The sequence below is a fragment of the Callithrix jacchus genome, chromosome 4 (assembly GCF_049354715.1).
Source record: "Callithrix jacchus isolate 240 chromosome 4, calJac240_pri, whole genome shotgun sequence".
Classification (NCBI taxonomy): Eukaryota; Metazoa; Chordata; class Mammalia; order Primates; family Cebidae; genus Callithrix; species Callithrix jacchus.
The window spans coordinates 59704974-59724726 of record NC_133505.1 but is presented as its reverse complement, the minus strand read 5'-3'; the positions used below and the strand labels follow the sequence as shown (position 1 = coordinate 59724726).

At 38.3% G+C, this 19753-nt stretch overlaps 1 long non-coding RNA gene across 1 annotated transcript in view; it reads left to right on the top strand.

Moving 5' to 3' along the window:
• Positions 1-19753, top strand: part of LOC118152872 (uncharacterized) — a 72817-nt gene that overhangs the window by 26448 nt on the left and 26616 nt on the right. The gene's annotated exons all lie outside the window — the stretch shown is intronic.

The following is a 19753-nucleotide window of genomic DNA, read 5'->3' as shown; positions in this document are numbered from 1 at the left end:
GGAAAAATAAAATCCTTTGCGAACAAGCAAGTACTCAGAGAATTTGTCACCACCAGGTGGTGAAAGAGCTTTACAAGAGCTCCTGAAAGAGGCACTACACATAGAAAGGAACAACCAGTACCAGCCATTCCAAAATCACACTAAATGCTAAAGAGCATCAACATAATGAAGAATCTACAACAACTAATGGGCAAAACAGTCAGCTAGCATCAAAATGGCAGTATCAAATTCACACATAACAATACTAACTCTAAATGTAAATGGACTAAATGCACCAATCAAAAGACACAGACTGGCAAATTGGATAAAAATCCAAAACCCATCAGTGTGCTGTATCCAGGAAACCCATCTCACATGCAAGGATACACAAAGGCTCAAAATAAAGGGATGGAGGAAGATTTACCAAGAAAATGGAGAGCAAAAAAAAAAAAAAAAAAGAAAGAAAAAAAAGCAGGAGTTGCAATTCTCATCTCTGATGAAATAGACTTTAGAGCAACAAAGATCAAAAGAGACAAAGAAGGCCATTACATAATGGTAAAAGGATCGATACAACAGGAAATCCTAAACATATATGGACCCAATACAGGAGCACCCAGATACATAAGGCAAGTTCTTAATGACTTACAAAGAGACTTAGACTCCCATACAATAATATTGGGAGACTTTAACACTCCACTGTCAATATTAGAGAGATCAACCAGACAGAAAATCAACAAGCATATCCAGGGCTTGAACTCAGACCTGGAGCAAGCAAACCTGATAGACATTTACAGAACTCTCCACCCCAAATCCACAGAATATACATTTTCTCAGCACCACATCACACCTACTCTAAAATTGACCACATAATTGGAAGTAAAGCACTCCTCAGCAAATGCAAAACAACTGAAATCATAACAAACAGTCTCTCATACCATAGGGCAATCAAGTTAGAACTCAGAATTCAGAAACCAACCCAGAACTGCACAGCTTCATGGAAACTGAACAACTGGCTCTTGAATGTTGACTGGATAAACAGTGAAATGAAAGCAGAAATAAAGAAGTTCTTTGAAACCATGAGAACGAAGACACAACATGCCAGAATCTCTGGGACACATTTAAAGCAGTCTCTAGAGGAAAATATATAGCAATAAGTGCCCATATGAGGAGAATGGAGAGATCCAAAATTGACACCCTATTGTCAAAATTGAAAGAGCTAAAGGAGCAAGATCAAAAAAACCTCAAAACCCAGCAGAAGACAAGAAATAACTAAGATCAGAGCTGAACTGAAGGAGATTGAGACACAAAAAAACCTTTCAAAAACTCAATAAATCCAAGAGCTGGTTTTTTGAAAAGGTCAACAAAATAGACAAACCACTAGCCAGATTGATAAAAAAGTAAAGAGAGAACAAGCAAATAGATGCAATAAAAAATGATAAAGGGGAAATCACCACAGATTCCACAGAAATTCAAACCATCATCATAGAATATTACAAACAACTCTATGCACATAAACTAGTAAACATGGAAGAAATAAATAAATTCCTGGACTCCTGTGTCCTCCCAAGCCTAAACCAGGAGGAAGCTGAAACTATGAATAGACCAATAACAAGGTTTGAAGTTGAGGCAGCAATTAAGAGCCTACCACACAAAAAAAGCCCAGGTCCAGATGGGTTCACAGCTGAATTCTACCAGACACACAAAGAGGAGCTGGTACCATTCCTTCTGAAACTATTTCAAACAATCCAAAAAGAGGGAATCCTTCCCAAATCATTTTATGAGACCAATATCATCCTGATGCCAAAACCTGGCAGAGACCCAAGAAGAAAAGAAAACTTCAGGCCAATATCCATGATGAACATAGATGCAAAAATCTTCAATAAAATATTGGCAAGCCGATTGCAATAGCAAATCAAAAAACTTATCCATCATGATCAAGTAGGATTCATCCCGGGGGTGCAAGGCTGGTTCAACATACACAAGTCTATAAACGTAATTCACCACATAAACAGAACCAAAACCAAAAACCACATGATTATCTCAATTGATGCAGAGAAGGCATTTGAAAAATTCAACAGCCCTTTATGCTAAAAACCCTCAATAAACTCGGTATCAGTGGAACGTATCTCAAAGTAATAAAAGCTATTTATGACAAACCAACAGCCAATATCATACTGAATGGGCAAAGACTGGAAGCATTCCCTTTGAAATCTGGCACTAGACAAGGATACCCTCTTTCACCACTCCTATTCAATATAGTACTGGAAGTTCTAGCCAGAGCAATCGGGCAAGAAAAAGAAATAAAGGGTATTCAAATAGGAAAGGAGGAAGTCAAATTGTCTCTATTTGCAGACAACATGATAGTATACCTAGAAGACCCCATCGCCTCAGCCCAAAAACTCCTGAAACTGATAAGCAACTTCAGCAAAGTCTCAGGATATAAAATCAATGTGCAAAAATCACAAGAATTCCTCTACACCAATAACAGACTTAAAGAGAGCCAAATCAAAAACGAACTGCCATTCACAATTGCTACAAAAAGAATAAAATACCTAGGAATACAACTCACAAGGAACGTAAGGGATCTCTTCAAGGAAAACTACAAACCACTGCTCAACGAAATAAGAGAGGACACAAACAGATGGAGAAACATTCCATGTTCATGGTTAGGAAGAATTAATATCGTGAAAATGGCTATACTGCCCAAAGTAATTTACAGAATCAATGCTATCTCCATTAAGCTACCATGGACTTTCTTCACAGAACTGGAAAAAACCACCATGAACTTCATATGGAACCAAAAGAGAGCTCTCATAGCCAAGTCAATTCTAAGCAAAAAGAACACAGTGGGGGGGGGGGGGATCACACTACCGGATTTCAAACTATACTACAAGGCTACAGTAATCAAAACAGCATGGTACTGGTACCAAAACAGAGATATAGACCAATGGAACAAAACAGAGGCATCGGAGGCAACACAACATATCTACAACCATACAATCTTTGATAAACCTGACAAAAACAAGCAATGGGGAAAGGATTCCCTGTTTAATAAATGATGTTGGGAAAACTGGCTAGCCATGTGCAGAAAGCAGAAACTGGACCCCTTCCTGACACCTTACACTAAAATTAACTCCAGATGGATTAAAGACTTAAACATAAGACCTGGCACCATAAAAACCCTAGAAGGAAATCTAGGCAAAACCATCCAGGACATAGGAGTAGGCAAGGACTTCATGAACAAAACACCATAAGCATTGGCAACAAAAGCCAAAATAGACAAATGGGACCTAATCAAACTCCACAGCTTCTGCATGGCAAAAGAAACAGTCACTGGAGTGAATCAGCAACCAACAGAATGGGAAAAAATTTTTGCAGTTTACCCATCTGACAAAGGATTGATATCCAGAATTTACAAAAAACTCAAACAGATTTACAGGAAAAAAACAAACAAGCCCATTGAAAATTGGGCAAAGGATATGAACAGACACTTTACGAAAGAAGACATATATGAGGCTAACAATCATATGAAAAAATGCTCATTATCACTGGTCATCAGAGAGATGCAAATCAAAACCACATTGAGATACCATCTCACGCCAGTTAGAATGGCGATCGTTAAAAAATCTGGAGACAACAGATGCTGGAGAGGATGTGGAGAAAAAGGAACACTTTTACACTGTTGGTGGGAGTGTAAATTAGTTCAACCATTGTGGAAGACAGTGTGGCGATTCCTCAAGGCCTTAGAAATAGAAATTCCATTTGAGCCAGCAATCTTATTACTGGGTATATATCCAAAGGACTATAAATCGTTCTACTATAAGGACACATGCACACGAATGTTCATTGCAGCACTGTTTACAATAGCAAAGACCTGGAATCAACCCAAATGCCCATCGATGATAGACTGGGCAGGGAAAATGTGGCACATATACACCATGGAATATTATGCAGCAATCAGAAATGATGAGTTTGTGTCGTTTGTAGGGACATGGATGAATCTGGAGAACATCATTCTCAGTAAAATGAGACAAGAACAGAAAATATAATACCGCATATTCTCACTCACAGACGGGTGATGAAAAATGAGAACACATGGACATAGGGAGGGGAGTACTAAACACTGGGGTCTATTGGGGGGAAAAGGGGAGGGCCAGTGGGGGGGAAACTGGGGAGGGATAGCCTGGGGAGAAATGCCAAATGTGGGTGAAGGGGAGAAAGGAAGCAAAACACACTGCCATGTGTGTACCTATGCAACTGTCTTGCATGTTCTGCACATGTACCCCAAAACCTAAAATGCAATAAAATTAAAAAAAAAAAAGAACTGAACTCAAGAGTAAGAAAATCATTAACCCAATATGAAAATGGGCAAAGAACCTGAACAAACACTTCTCAAGGGAAGACATACAGGCCAACAGGTTCATAAAAAATGTGCTCGACATTAATAATCCTCAAGGAAATGAAAAGTGAAACCACAGTGAGGTATCTCCTCATATCTACAAAAATGGCTTTAACAAAAACTCAAAAGATAAGTTTTCCTGATGATGTGGGCCAAAGGGAACCTTTATACACTGTTGCTGAGAATAAAAATTAATTTAACCATTGTGGAAAACAGCATGATGTTTCATCAACACATTGCAAATAAACTACTATAGGATCTAGCAATTCCACGTCCAGGTATTTATCCAAAGAAAAGGAAGTCAGTATGTCAAAGAGATATTGGAACTTTTATGTTCACTGCAGCATTATTTACAATATTCAAGGTATGGTATCAACCTGTATCTATCAACAGGTGAATGGATAAATAATATGTGCCATGGATATACAATAGAATATGCTTCAGCTTTTGAAAAGGAAATTCTGTCACTTGTGACAAACTGGACAAATCTGAAAAACCTTATGCTTAGAAAAATAAGCCAGTAACTGAAAGACAAATAATACCTGATTTTATTTATATAGAGAATATAAAAAATGTTTAACTCAAAGATGCAAAGAATAGAATAGTGTTTAACTAGGGCTGGGAGTGGGGAAGAAGGTGCAGAGAATGGGAAGATATTGGTAAAAGTATGCAAAGTTCCAGTTAGACATGAGCAAAAACTGCTACAGATCTATTTTACAACATGGCGACTCTAGTAAATAAAAGTGTACTGTGTACTTAAAAATTACTAATGGAGTAGATTTTGTATATATTTTATTTTATTATTTTATTGCATTTTAAAAATTTTGGGGTACATGTGAAGAACATACAAGATTGTTGCATAGGTACACACATGGCAGTGTGATTTGCTGCCTTCCTCCCCATCACCTATTTCTGGCATTTCTCCCTATGTTATCTCTCCCCAACTCCCCACCCCCCACTGTCCCTCCCCTATTTCCTCCTGACAAACCCCAGTGTGTGATGCTTCCCTCCCTGTGTCCATGTGTTCTCATTGTTCAACACCCGCCTATGAGTGAGAATATGTGGTGTTTGATTTTCTGTTCTTGTGTCAGTTTGCTGAGAATGACGGTTTCCAGGTTCATTCATGTCCCTACAAAGGACATGAACTCATTGTTTTTGATGGCTGCATAATATTCCATGGTGTATATGTGCCACATTTTCACTGTTTAGTGTATTATTGATGGGCATCTGGGTAGGTTCTAGGTCTTTGCTATTGTAAACAGTGCTGCAATGAACATTCGTGTGCATGTGTCCTTAGAGTAGAATGATTTATAATCCTTTTGATATATAATCAGTAATGGGATTGCTGGGTCAAATGAAATTTCTCTTTCTAGGTCCTTGAGGAATCACCACACTGTCTTCCACAATGGTTGAACTAATTTACACTCCCACCAACAGTATGAAAGTGTACCTATTCTCCACCTCCTTTCTAGCATCTGTTTCCAGATTTTTTAATGACTCCCATTCTAACTGGCATGAGATGGTATCTCAATGTAGTTTTGATTTGCATTTCTCTAATGACCAGTGATAAGCATTTTTTCCTATGTTTGTTGGCCTCATGTACATCTTCTTTTGTAAAGTGTCAGTTCATCTTCTTGCCCACTTTTGAATGGGCTTGTTTTTTTCTTGTAAATCTGTTTTATTCTTTGTAGATTCTGGATATCAGCCCTTTGTCAGATGGGTAGACTGCAAAATTTTTTCCCATTCTGCTGGTTGCTGATTCACTCTAATGACTGTTTCTTTTGCTGTGCAGGAGCTGTGGAGTTTGATTAGGTCCCATTTGTCTATTTTGGCTTTCGTTGCCAATGCTTTTGGTGTTTTGGTCATGAGGTCCTTGCCTACGCCTATGTTCTGAATGGTTTTACCTAGATTTTCTTCTAGAGTTTTTATGGTGGTGGGTCTTATGTTTAAGTCTTTAATCCATCTGGAGTTAATTTTAGTGTAAGGTGTCAGGAAGGGGTCCAGTTTCTGCTTTCTGCACATGGCTAGCCAGTTTTCCCAACACCATTTGTGAAACAGGGAATCCTTTCCCCATTGCTTGTTTTTGCCAGGTTTGTCGAAGATTGGATGCTTTTACATGTGTTGTGTTGCCTCCGAGACCTCTGTTCTGTTCCATTAGTCTATATCTCTGTTTTGGTACCAGTACCATGCTGTTTTGATTACTGTACCCTTATAGCATAGTCTGAAGTTCGATAGTGTGATGCCCCCCCGCTGTGTTCTTTTTGCTTAGAATTGACTTGGCTATGCGGGCTCTCTTTTGGTTCCATATGAAGTTTAAGGTGTTTTTTTTCCAGTTCTGTGAAGGAGGTCAATGGTAGTTTCGTGGGGATAGCATTTAGTCTGTAAATTACTTTGGGCAGTATGGCCATTTTCACAATATTGGTTCTTCCTAACCATGAACATGGAATGTTTCTCCATCTCCTTGTGTCCTCTCTTATTTTGTTGAGCAGTGGTTTGTAGTTCTCCTTGAAGAGGTCCTTTATGTTCCTTGTTAGTTGTATTCCTAGGTATTTTATTCTCTTTGTATCAATTGTGAATGGCAGTTTGTTCTTGATGTGGCTCTCTTTAGGTCTGTTATTGGTGTGTAGGAATGCTTGTGATTTTTGCACATTTATTTTGTATCCTGAGACTTTGCTGAAGTTGCTTATCAGTTTCAGGAGATTTTGGGCTGAGATGATGGGGTCTTCTAGATATACAATCATGTCATCTGCAAATAGAGACAATTTGACTTCCTCCTTTCCTATTTGAATACCCTTTATTTATTTTTCTTGCCTGATTGCTCTGGTTAAAACTTCCAGTACCATATTGAATAGGAGTGGTGAGAGAGGGCATCCTTGTTTAGTGCCAGATTTCAAAGGGAATGCTTCCAGTTTTTGCCCATTCAGTATGATATTGGCTGTTGGTTTGTCGTAAATAGCTTTTATCATTTTAAAATACGTTCTGTCAATACCTGGTTTATTTTCGGATTTTAGCATAAAGTGCTGTTGAAATTTGTCAAAGACCTTCTCTGCATCAATTGAGATAATCATGCGGTTTTGGTTTTTGGTTCTGTTTATGTGTGAATTACATTTATAGACTTGTGTATGTTGAACCAGCCTTGAATCCCCGGGATGAATCCTGTTTGATCATGGTGGATAATCTTTTTGATATGCTGTTGCAAGTGGTTTGCCATTATTTTATTGAAGATTTTTGCATCTATGTTCATCATGGATATTGGTCTGAAGTTTTCTTTTCCTTCTGAGTCTCTGCTGGGTTTTGGTATCAGAATGATGTTGGTCTCATAAAATGATTTTGGAAAGATTCCCTCTTTTTGGTTTGTTTGGAATAATTTCAGAAGGAATGGTACCAGCTCCTCATTGTATTTCTGGTAGAATTTGGCTGAGAACCCATCTGGACCTGGGCTTTTTTGGGTGGTAGGCTCTTAATTGCTGCCTCAACTTCAGCCCTTGTTATTGGTCTATTCAGGGTTTTGACTTCTTTCTGGTTTAACCTTGGGAGGGTGCAAGTATCCAGGAATTTATCCATTTCTTCCATGTTTACTAGTTGATGTGCATGGAGTTGTTTGTAATAATCTCTGATGATGGTTTGAATTTCTGTGGAATCTGTGGTGATGTGCCCTTTATTGTTTCTTATTGCATCTATTTGATTCTTCCTTCTTTTTTTTCTATTAATCTTAATAGCAGTCTGTCTATTTTGTTGATCTTTTGAAAAAAACTAGCTCCTGGATTTATTGATTTTTTGAAGGTTTTTTTTTTTTGTGTGTCTTTATCTCCTTCTGTTCTTCTCTGATCTGTTATTTATTGTCTTCCTGCTAGGTTTTGAGTTTTTTTGATCTTGCTCCTCCAGCTCTTTTAATTTTGATGATAGGGTGTCAATTTTAGATATCTCCTTGCTTCTCATGTGGGCACTTATTGCTATATATGTTCCTCTAGAGACTGCTTTAAATGTGTCCCAGAGATTCTGGTATGTCATGTCTTCATTCTTGTTAGTTTCAAAGAACATTTTAATTTCTGCCTTCATTTCATTTTTTATCCAGTCAATATTCAGCAGCCAGTTGTTTAGTTTCCATGAAGCTGTGCAATTCTGAGTTAGTTTCTGAATTCTGAGTTCTAACTTGTTTGCACTGTGGTCTGAGAGACTGTTTGTTATGATTTCCATTCTTTTACATTTGCTGAGGAATGATTTCCTTCAAATTATGTGGTCAATTCTAGAACTGTGAAGGAGGTCAATTGTAGTTTCATGGGTATAGCAATGTGGTGCTGAGTAGAGTAGGTGCAATTAGAGTAGGTGCAATGTGGTGCTGAGAAGAATATATATTCTGTGGATTTGGGGTAGAAAGTTATGTAAATGTCTATTAGATTTGCTTGATCCAGGTCTGATTTCAAGTCCTGGATATCCTTGTTAATTGTCTGTCTCATTGATTTGTCTAATACTGACAATGGGATGTTAAAGTCTCCCACTATTATCTTGTGGGAGTCTAAATATCTTTGTAAATCATTAAGAACTTGCCTTATGTATCAAGGTGCTCCTATATTGGGTGCATATATATTTAGAATCGTTACCTCTTTTTGTTGCATTGATCATTTTACCATTATGTAATGTCCTTCTTTGTCTCTTTTGATCTTTGTTGGTTTAAAGTCTATTTTATCAGAGACAAGTACTGCAACTCCTTTTTCTTAGCTCTCCATTTCCTTGGTAAATCTTCCTCCATCCCTTTATTTTGAGCCTTTGTGTATCTTTGCATGTGAGATGGGTTTCCTGGATACAGCACACCAATGGGTTTTGGCTTTTTATCCAATTTGCCAGTCTGTATCTTTTGATTGAGGCATTTAGCCCATTTACATTTAGGGTTAATATTGTTATGTGTTAATTTGATACTTCCATTTTGATGCTAGCTGGCTGTTTTGTCCATTTGTTGTTGCAGTTTCTTCATTGTGTTGATGCTCTTTACCATTTGGTATGTTTTTGGAGTGGCTGGTACTAGTTTTTCCTTTCTATGTTTAGTGCCTCTTTCAGGAGCTCTTGTAAAGCAGGCCTGGTGGTGATGAAATCTCTGAGTACTTGCTTGTTCACAAAGGATTTTAGTTTTCCTTCACTTATGAAGCTTAGTCTGGCTGGATATGAAATTCTGGGTTGAAAGTTCTTTTCTTTAAGGATGTTGAATATTGGCCCCCACTCTCTTCTGGCTTGTAGGGTTTCTGCTGAGAGATCTGTTGTGTCTGATGGGCATCCCTTTGTTGATAACCTGACCTTTCTTTCTGGCTGTGCTTAGCATTTTATCCTTCATATCAACCCTGGTGAATCTAAAGATTATGTGCCTTGGGGTTGCTCTTCCTGAGGAATATCTTTGTGGTATTCTCTGTATTTCCTGGACTTGAATATTGGCTTGTCTTGCCAGGTTCGGGAAGTTTTCCTGGATAATATCCTGAAGAGTATTTTCCAGCTGGGATTCATCACATTCAAGTACACCTATCAAACATAGATTAGGTCTTTTCACATAGTCCCATATTTCTTGGAGACTTTGCTCATTCCTTTTTACCCTTTTTCTCTAACCTTGCCTTCTGATTTTATTTCATTGAGTTCATCTTCGACCTCTGATATTCATCCTTCTGCTTTGCAATTCAGCTGTTGAAACTTCTGTATGCTTCGCAGAGTTCTCATGTTGTGTTTTAAACACTTATATTCCTCTCTAAGTTGTTTATTCTCGTTAGCATTTCATCAAATCTTTTTTACAAGGTTCTTGGTTTCTTTGCATTGGGTTGGAACATGTTCTTTTAGCTCCAAGAAGTTTCTTATTACCCACCTTCTGAATACTGATTCTGTCAAGTCATCACACTCATTCTCCATCCAGCCTTGTTCCCTTGCTGGTGAGGAGTTGTGATCCCTTGTAGGAGGACAGGTGTTCTGGTTTCAGGTGTTTTTATCCTTTTACACTGTTTTCTTCCCATCTTTGTGTATTTATCCACCTGTCATCTTTGTAGTTGTTAACTTTCAGATTGGGTCTCTGAGTGCATGTCTAGTTTGTTGATGATGAAGTTATTTCTTTCTGTTTCTTAGTTTTTTTTCTAACAGTCTGGCCCCTCTGCTGTAGGACTCTTGAGGTCCACTCCAGGCCCTGCTTGCCTGGGGAATCACCTGCCGTGGCTGCAGAACAGTAAGGGTAGCTGCCAGTTTCTTCTTCTGCTATCTTTTTCCCAGAAGGATATCCACCAGATGTCAGTCTGAGCTCTCCTTTATGAGGTGACTCTTTGGATATACAGGGGTCAGGGAGCTGCTTGAGGAGATAGTCTGTCTTTTACAGGGGCTCAAGTGCTGAGCTGTGAGCTCCATTGTTCATTCAGAGCTGCTGGGCAGGTATGTTTAAGTCTGCTGCAGCAGAACTCATAAACCATTACTTTTTTCCCCCAGGTGCTCTGTCCTAGGGAGTTAGGGCTTTATTTATGAGTTTCTGTTGTGCTGTTGCCTTTTTTTAGGGCTGCCCTTCCCAGTGAGGAGACAACCTAATCACTGTCTGCCTGCAGAGGCTTTGCTGAGCTGCTGTGGACTCTGCCCAGCTGCTGTGTAAACTTCCCTGCATTCCTGTTTATACAGGTATAGTTAGAACTGACTCAGCAATGGCAGCCCATCTCTGTAATGGCGGACTCTCTCTGTAATGGCAGGCTGCCTTGGGAATGGCAGGCTGCCTCAGCAATGGCAAACTACTTCTGTAGTGGTGGACTGCCTCAGTAATGGCAGACACCCCTCCCCAACATTGCTGGACTGTCCCGGGTTTAGCTGTATTTGCTGTGAAACTCAGTCCAGAGCATTTCTGATTGCTGTTTTTTTGTGGAGGTGGGACCAGCCGAGCCTGATCACCTGGCTCCCTGTCTCAGAGCCTTTTTTTTTTTTTTAGTTGAACAGTCAACTATCTCCCAGGTGTTTGAGTCACCTGTTGAAAAAGCACCAGGATCTGCATGATTTTCCATACGGTGACCCACTGTGCTGGCTGAAACAGCGGTGCTGCAATTCATGGTGTTTTTTGCCTGGGAATCTCCTGGCCAGGCTCCCTGTTTCAGTCCCCTTTTTAATGAGATGAATGGGTGAGTCTGCCTTCCTGCAGCTCCAACCACCAGCTAAAATGATGCCTGGACCCATTATTTTGTATGGAGAACCACCGTGCCGGGGTGCTGGCAAAATAGCTGTGCTGGCCAAAACAGCTATGCCGGCGAAAACAGCCATGCCAGAGAAAACAGCTGTGCTGGCAAAAACAGCTGTGCTAGCCCAAACAGCCACACCAGCCAAATCAGCCATGCTGGTGACCCATGGGGCTCCTCTGCCTGGGAATCTCTTGGTCTGTGGGCAATAAAAATCCATCTGGAAATGCGGCATCTACTCACCCTTTCTGCTTTCACTGGGAGCTGCAATCCTGAGCTGCTCCTAACTGGCCATCTTGGATCAAACCAACTGATTTTATATTTTTATAATAAAAAATAAGTAGATGAGGTGATAGATATGTTAATTGTCTTTATTAAACAATTATACCTGTATCAAGTATACCTGTATCAAAACATCACATTGCATACCTTAAATGCATTCAATTTTTCATTAGCCAATTAAAAATAATTTTAAAAGTTAAAGTATAAACTTAATTTTAATAATTAAACAAAAATATTATCACTTTAGCATATAATTACTATTGTGCATACTTTTTTCTTTTGAAATAAATGCTTCAAAATCTAGCATATGCCTTATGCCTACAGCACATATTAATTCAGATTAACCACATTTTAGGTACTCAATAATCACATGTGGTTAGTGGCTACCATATTAGACAACATAGCTCAATACCATTTGGCCTCTTTCTACATTTCTCAAATGAATATATGACTGAGCATATACACAAAATTAACATTTAGAAGATGGTACAGCCAATAACTGCATCTCTGCTTCATCTCTCATTCTAGATTCCTATAAAAATGTCATATTTTATCTGCTAATATGTAGTATATGCACAGCCTTCTCCTAGTTGAGAGCCTGTGTTGTAAGCAACTTTCACTACTGAGAATATTAAAATGAAACAGGAAATAGATACCAAATGCTTTTATTTCTATACCAATATGCCTGAAGGGTAGAAGAAGTTTTAAAACATATTGCACTTGATTTTGAATCTTGACAAAGGTGACTGAAGGATTCCTGGTTTTACATCATTTGCACACTCCTAATGAATCACTGAATTCCAGGTAACATATGCAGCCTGCATATATTTACATTCATTAGCACTGGCTGGTGATTAGAAACAGCTTATCAATAAAGTATTTAAGACAGATTCTTTGAAATTACTGAAAAAGCCATTCATAAGTATGTAATTTTGAAATTAATCAAATACACTCTTTAATCTGTGCTGCAGTGAACAATATCATACACATTTGCTGAGCATTAGACATTTTTGTTGTTAACTCTAGTGATCTTAATTTTACATACAAGATGGTAGATGCATTCATTCTATTTATTCATTCTAAGATAGTAGATGCATACATTATATTAATTTATTCACTCTTTCAACAAACATTTGTTGAGCACTCTTATGTGCCTGGTGTCATGCCCGTGACTGAGAACACAGGAACCAATAAGCCGTGGTACCAACACATCCTAGTTTAGATAGTCTACTCTGGAGATATAATTCTTACATATTATTTAGTCAAATGATTTTTACATGTATTTAGAGACATGGAAAAATAAGCTGCTAAACAAACATAACAAGTGTTTTTGTTAAGCCTGTAGAAGTTTCCCATGCCAACAATCTAAGAAAAGTGTTCCCTAAACGTCACCCTCTAAAATCCAAGAGAAGGTCACTTTCATGGTTTGTCCACAGGTGTACTGATCAACATATCCATTAACCACATAGTAAAATCTTAGCTGCTTCCCCCAACACCACTTGTCCTCAACCTCTAGGCTATTAAAGGGCAGATAAATGGGAAAGAAAAGCTGTTGCAAATATTATCAGAGAGGCTCTGCAGTTCAGTTGGAGGCCTTTGTGTAGGCCATCTTGCTTTGGATTCCTGAGTCTTAAGTACTCACTTTTCCTGCTCACATAATGGAGTGCACCAAAAATAGAACTCTAATGCTCCATAATTGGCTTGCCAGCATTGCTCTTTTATCTAATTTGTCCTTTCTTCCCATATCTGCTTGCTGTCACTATAGGGAGTTTCATGCCTTCTTTATTGTGCCTCCAGGTCTCCAAAGCCCAAGTTGTCTTTGGTCAGAAGAAAAACAATAACCCTTTTATAGTATCTAACTCTTTCAGAATGGAGAACCATAGTAGAAGTTCTAAGGCCTCTATCAAATCAGAAAACTGTTTCAACACAGTCTTCTCCTTAGCAGGCATATTTCCTAGCAAAGGGGCTGGAGATGGGAGGGTCAGAAGTAGTCTCTCCCCATCCCCACGCTCTGGCTCTGCTACTGGGTCTAGCCCCACTTGCCAGACACTGGAAAAGAGTTAATGTTTTTCTCCTAATTTATCTACTACCCAAATGTGTTCTGAATTCAGTCAAGTTCCCTCTTCTCCCCTAGATAAGCTGGCATATATGCATAGTGGACAAGGCTCAAATATTTATTTATTGACCTCCTTGGCCTTTGGTTAGACACTTATTTTTATATTCATTTATTATTATTTGAGACAAGATCTCACTCTGTCACCTAGACTGGAGTGCAGTGGTTTGATCTTGGCTCACTGCAACCTCCATCTCCCAGATTCAAGGTATTGTCATGCCTCAGCCTCCTGAGTAGCTGGGATTACAGGTGCTCACCATCAAACCTGGCTAATTTTTGTATTTTTAGTAGAGATAGGGTTTTGCCATGTTGGCCAGGCTGGTCTCGAACTCCTGAATCCAGGTGATTTGCCTGCCTTGCCCTCCCAAAGTGTTGGGATTACAGGTGTGAGCCATCATGTCCAGCTTAGACACTTGTTTAATTGTGTCTGAACATTGTGTGACAGCTGAGGAGGTTCATTGCCAAGAGAACATGAAGGACTGCCAGCAGATATCTTCTCTCTCTAAGCTGAGAAACCCTGTTCTAGACATTTACACTTCATATATGTTGGGCATTGGTGTTCATAAGGTTTAAATAATCAGACACTAAATTTCCAGGTTATTATTATTATGGCTCTATTAAAGAAATATAAAATGGAATTTGTGCATGTGTCACAATGAGAGTAGTAATTTAAGTCAATCTTTGTGTACACAGTGCATGGGAATGTGCAGATTCTCTGTGCCCTCCCAAGGGATGGCCTCGCTGAAAAAGAAGTGAGGGTTAGGAAAATGGGAATTTCAATGTAAGTGGTCACTAAACTAAATAATAACACATCAATCCAGGTTTTGAAAACTGAATTTCTTCTTTAGCAACTAATTAGTTTGTTGTATAACTGCTCTTTGAATCCGGGCCTCATTTAGGTTAATCTCTTTGTGATAGGGGACAAATTCTTATAGAGATCATCAAACTCAGGGTAGGTTTTTTTCTGAAAGAAATAAATGAAGAGAATGTGTTTATATCAGATCACAAATTTTTATTGACTTTCACGGTCATTGTAGAGAAGGTGTCTCATATGAAAGTTAGTAAAAAAAACAAAATTTTCAACTTTCCATTCCAAATATATTTTGATATATTAATATATTGCATGTATGGTTTTTCTTTTCTGATAACTTTGCCAAGAATTAGGTGGATGACTAGATAATCCGCATAAACTCAAAATCCTGTCTCAGGAGCATTACTATATACTAGGTATTTTTATGGACTTTGTGGGATTTGCCTATTGAATCCACAGCTTTGACAATATTGATGTGAAAAAGTCAATTGAAAGTGTTTATTCCATAATATCTTAGATATTATAAACTGTTATAGTTTTTCCCAATGTGGCTCTCTGTTTTCTCTAATCATTGACAGGTATCAATACTCATTTCATTGATAATAGAATATTGCTAAACTATTGGGTTTGATGAAAAGGATAATCTTATGTTTGAGTTATTCAGTAGGGGACAATTCAGTGAATCACTGCTGCCCCCCTTCTCTAAGCTTCTGGGATGGATGACTTAGGGCGGTGTGCTATAAAGGCATCTTTCTTAAAGTGAGATCCAGTATTCCCCAAGTAATTTCATGGAAGATGAGAACACCCCCAAACACTTCAAGGCATTAAAATCATACCCTTCTAACATGTACATATCAATACTGTATTCCTAATTTCAACTCCATATTACTACCCATAGACATTATGAAAATATAAATAATTAAGAAAAACAATGTATGGTCCATTGCTTACTTTCTTCCTTACCTTCCACTCCTCTACCCTCGATGAAGGGAAAAAAATTGGAGCACAGGATGCCAGCATGCCTGCCTCTAGCCATGACTTTGCTTCCAACCCTTGGACTCATTCCTAACTTCCACTTTTACTACCAACCTGGGAGAATAAACAGCCAGGTTTTCTGAACATATCTGCAAACTGCCGTAAAGATTCCCTATCAGCCCTTATGTTTGTGTGTTTTATGCCTTAGAGGGGATTGGGCAGAACTAAGACTTTTACATCACCTCTGGGAGACCTGGCCAAAAATCCAATAGTGTCTCTCATTCTCAAGTAATTTCCTTTGCCATTGAATTTCAGTTCTCGTGTCGGATGGTATAGTTGGTAAGTTGAAATCCTAACAATCAACTGACTGTGGTTTGAAGTGGCAGCTGACTGAAGTCAATGTACGCTGCGCCTGATGTCAGTTGCTATGTGACAGACCTTGTCAGAAACACAAGCGGGACCTCAGGTTGTAGTGTGGGCCTGACCCTTTCAGATGAATGGGAACTGACAAGGGTGGAATGCAACATGGAATGGAGTGATGATGTGAACAGTGACGTGTTTGGGATTAAAACACTGGGTGCAGAGATGTCACTCATAATGGACAGAAAAATGACAGGCGACTGGCCTTAACTTTACTTGACTTCAGTTTAAAGATGTCCTTTGTACCAAGAGCTAGAGCCAGCTAGCAGAGTTAGTTATGTAGTAGGAAAATTACTCTATCCCTGGCCATCACCACCCCAGGTTAATCTGTGCCACACAACAACTGGCTCCCTGTGCTATTAGAACAGTGCTTCTTAACCCTGGCTTCACATTAGAATCACCTGAGCATTCATGACATGGCCCCAGGAGGTTCTAATTGACCTGGGATGGGACACAGCCATTGGCATACCTTACAAGCCACTGCAGGTGTTTATGATATGCAGCAATAGTTGAGAACCACTGCATTAGAGGATTAAAAAGGAAAAATAAAAGCTCTGGAAAATGGGCATAACTTTTTTTCTTCTTCTTAGCTTTACATATTTTATTTATCTGATATTTTAATGGGCATAATTTTCTAATCATAATAACATAATGAACCTCTATTGCCCAAGGAGCTGAAGCCTTTATTACCTCATTACTATATTTTTAACCTTGTTGGCACATGAATCTAAGCAAAGCTACAAGAATTAGCTTGGCTCACCCTGCAAGTTACTTGGTTTCAGGAACATGTTTCACCCCCTTCCTTACCCTCTTCATTTCTCTGAGCTAGAAGTGAATGCTCATTGTTAACCCCAGACAAACAAGTATTATGAATAGCTTGACCCTAGCCCTAACTGCCTTTTGAGTCTTAAAGGGTTCAGAGGAAAAGGTGCACCATACCATTTATTCAATAATACAAATGTGCTGCCCCTTTTTATGTGGCAGTGATGCAGATCCACAGATGGTAGAAAAGGCAGGTACTTCATTTTCATTTTAGCTGAGGCAGTAATTTCCACACTCTTTGGCATTCTAACTCAGGCATGGGAATGTGTCGGAGAGGGTGCATGGAGATTATGACAAAAACCAAAGTGAGCTGATCCTCTACTCTCCTTCTCCCCTGTGTCCCATTTGAGATTGAATCCCCACATCAAAACCTGTATCCCCAAAAGGATCCAAGAGAGATCATTCTCTTAGCCTAACTTTGTCAACCTATATCTGTTCTTAGGGTTATTTACATTTGAAACATTATCTCAAATGTAGACTAAAAATAATGCAGAGAAAAGTTATAAATACAGATAGGTAGATGAGACAGACATGATAGATGGTAAATACCTTGCTAGAAGATTAAAGATGATAGATGGCTCAATAAGAGTTTTCATTGTTTGAGGATGCCCCACGGAATTCCACAATGTAGATATCTACCCTTGAGTAGCTATGAACATATTAGGTTATGAATATGAAAACTAATCTGGCCGGGCACGGTGGCTCAAGCCTGTAATCCCAGCACTTTGGGAGGCCAAGGCGGGTGGATCACGAGGTCAAAAGATCGAGACCATCTTGGTCAACCTGGTGAAACCCCGTCTCTACTAAAAATACAAAAAATTAGCTGGGCATGGTGGCGCGTGCCTGTAATCCCAGCTACTCAGGAGGCTGAGGCAGGAGAATTGCCTGAACCCAGGAGGTGGAGGTTGCAGTGAGCCAAGATCGTGCCATTGCACTCCAGCCTGGGTAACAAGAGCAAAACTCCATCTCAAAAAAAAAAAAAGAAAACTAATCTTTACATCTTTCTATGTGGCTCAACAGGATAGGAGAGAAAATTTATGTACACAGGGTATGGTTGGGTTAGGAAACTTCAGATTATATCACTATAACTGTTGTATTAAGTAACTTGCCACATTAAGTAACTTTCCCAGTAGTAACTGCTATTAGGGTATGAAAGTAAAATTAGGTATTAATGTGTTATAAATTGAAAGAAAAATTATGGCTCAAAAATTATTTTTTACCAATCCATTAAATCACAACTCAACAACTCATAATTTCTGTTTTATACTTTTTTAATTAGAAAAAAGAAAAGAAAATTGTGAAAAAGTCTATTTATCCTAGGAAGAATGGTCATATCATTTCTTGGTTGTGAGGACCAATGACTAGGGTTGAGAATTATAGCTGTCATTGACATGTGATTCTCCAGACATATAAGTTATCTCTATTAAAAATACACCAAGAGCATGACGTGCAATTAGAAATATGTGCTTGATTCATGTTCATCTAGTCATGAGAAGAGAAAAACATGTAATGTTTCAACAGACTTAAAAACTAAGGTCTGTTAGTGGAACATTTGTTATTTACATGGATGACTCAACCTCAACAGTAGTATAGCATGGGTGGATAAATAGGGAAATCTTAGTCACCAACTCATGTCAAAACCCATACAACAAAGCAACTAAGCTAAACTAGTTAAGAAAAATGGTTAAAAAAAAAAAACTTAACACACAGTCACTCCCCTCTGTAATGTCTCCACTCCCAAATTATCTTATATCAAAAAATTGGGCTGTGTCATCAATTATTTAGTCTAGGTTTGACCCCAGTGATTCAGGTTCTCAGATGTGTCTGCTGCCTTCTTGAGTTCTCTGCTTTCAATTTCATCAAGACCTCCATTTTTGTGTCCCTTTGAGAGGGAATGAGATATAATATGCAGTGGCCAGGAGTGAAAACTGGTGAATACTTATATCCAGCATCCTGAAATGTGCATTCTGAATTAGATGGGTAACGGTGGGAAGAACAACCTGCCTCTCTAGCAAAAGAACTGCAGGTTACTTTCTAAAACATCCATAGATAGATTAACCTGCCTTAAATGATAATCTGCACAATACATGCATAATCTATACAGAACACTGAACATGTATGTTCAAGAAAAGCAACAAGCAACAAGTAAAAGAGACCAGTATCTAGATATATTTTATAAAAACTGAATTTTTTGAATAATTTTTTAAAAAGTCAAATACCAGACAAGGGGAAAAGAAAGCTAACTTTAAAGAATTAAGTTAAGGTTGATCCCAGATTTCTTTTCCAGAATGGAAAGTTTATAGTTTGAAAATATTTTATATTTATAGTAAACATAGATATGAAAGTTTATACTGAGTTATGTGCCAAAAATGTTTTTAAAAAGTAAGGTCATGCTATATTTTGAGAGGCAGTGAGGGAGATACTCAATATTGTTTGGCGAAATGAATAGAATTGTTTTGGAAAATGATTTAGTTATATGTGTCTAAAAATTTATATTTTTTGAAGATGATGCAACTGAAAGAATGTATTTTCTGAGGGTAGAACTAGACATAAAATGAAGATTTGAGTGTAAAAGCAATTTCTTTCATCAGTACTGGTTAGAGGAATAAGTGTACAATATATAAATTACCAACAATAAATGGATGTGATAAATCAACTATAGTACACTTTTATAGGAGCATTATTAATATGTTATTAAACATGTTTACAAATAGTGTTCATAAAATTGTGAAAACACTATAAAATATTAATGAATATGCGTGATATAAAATATATATGCC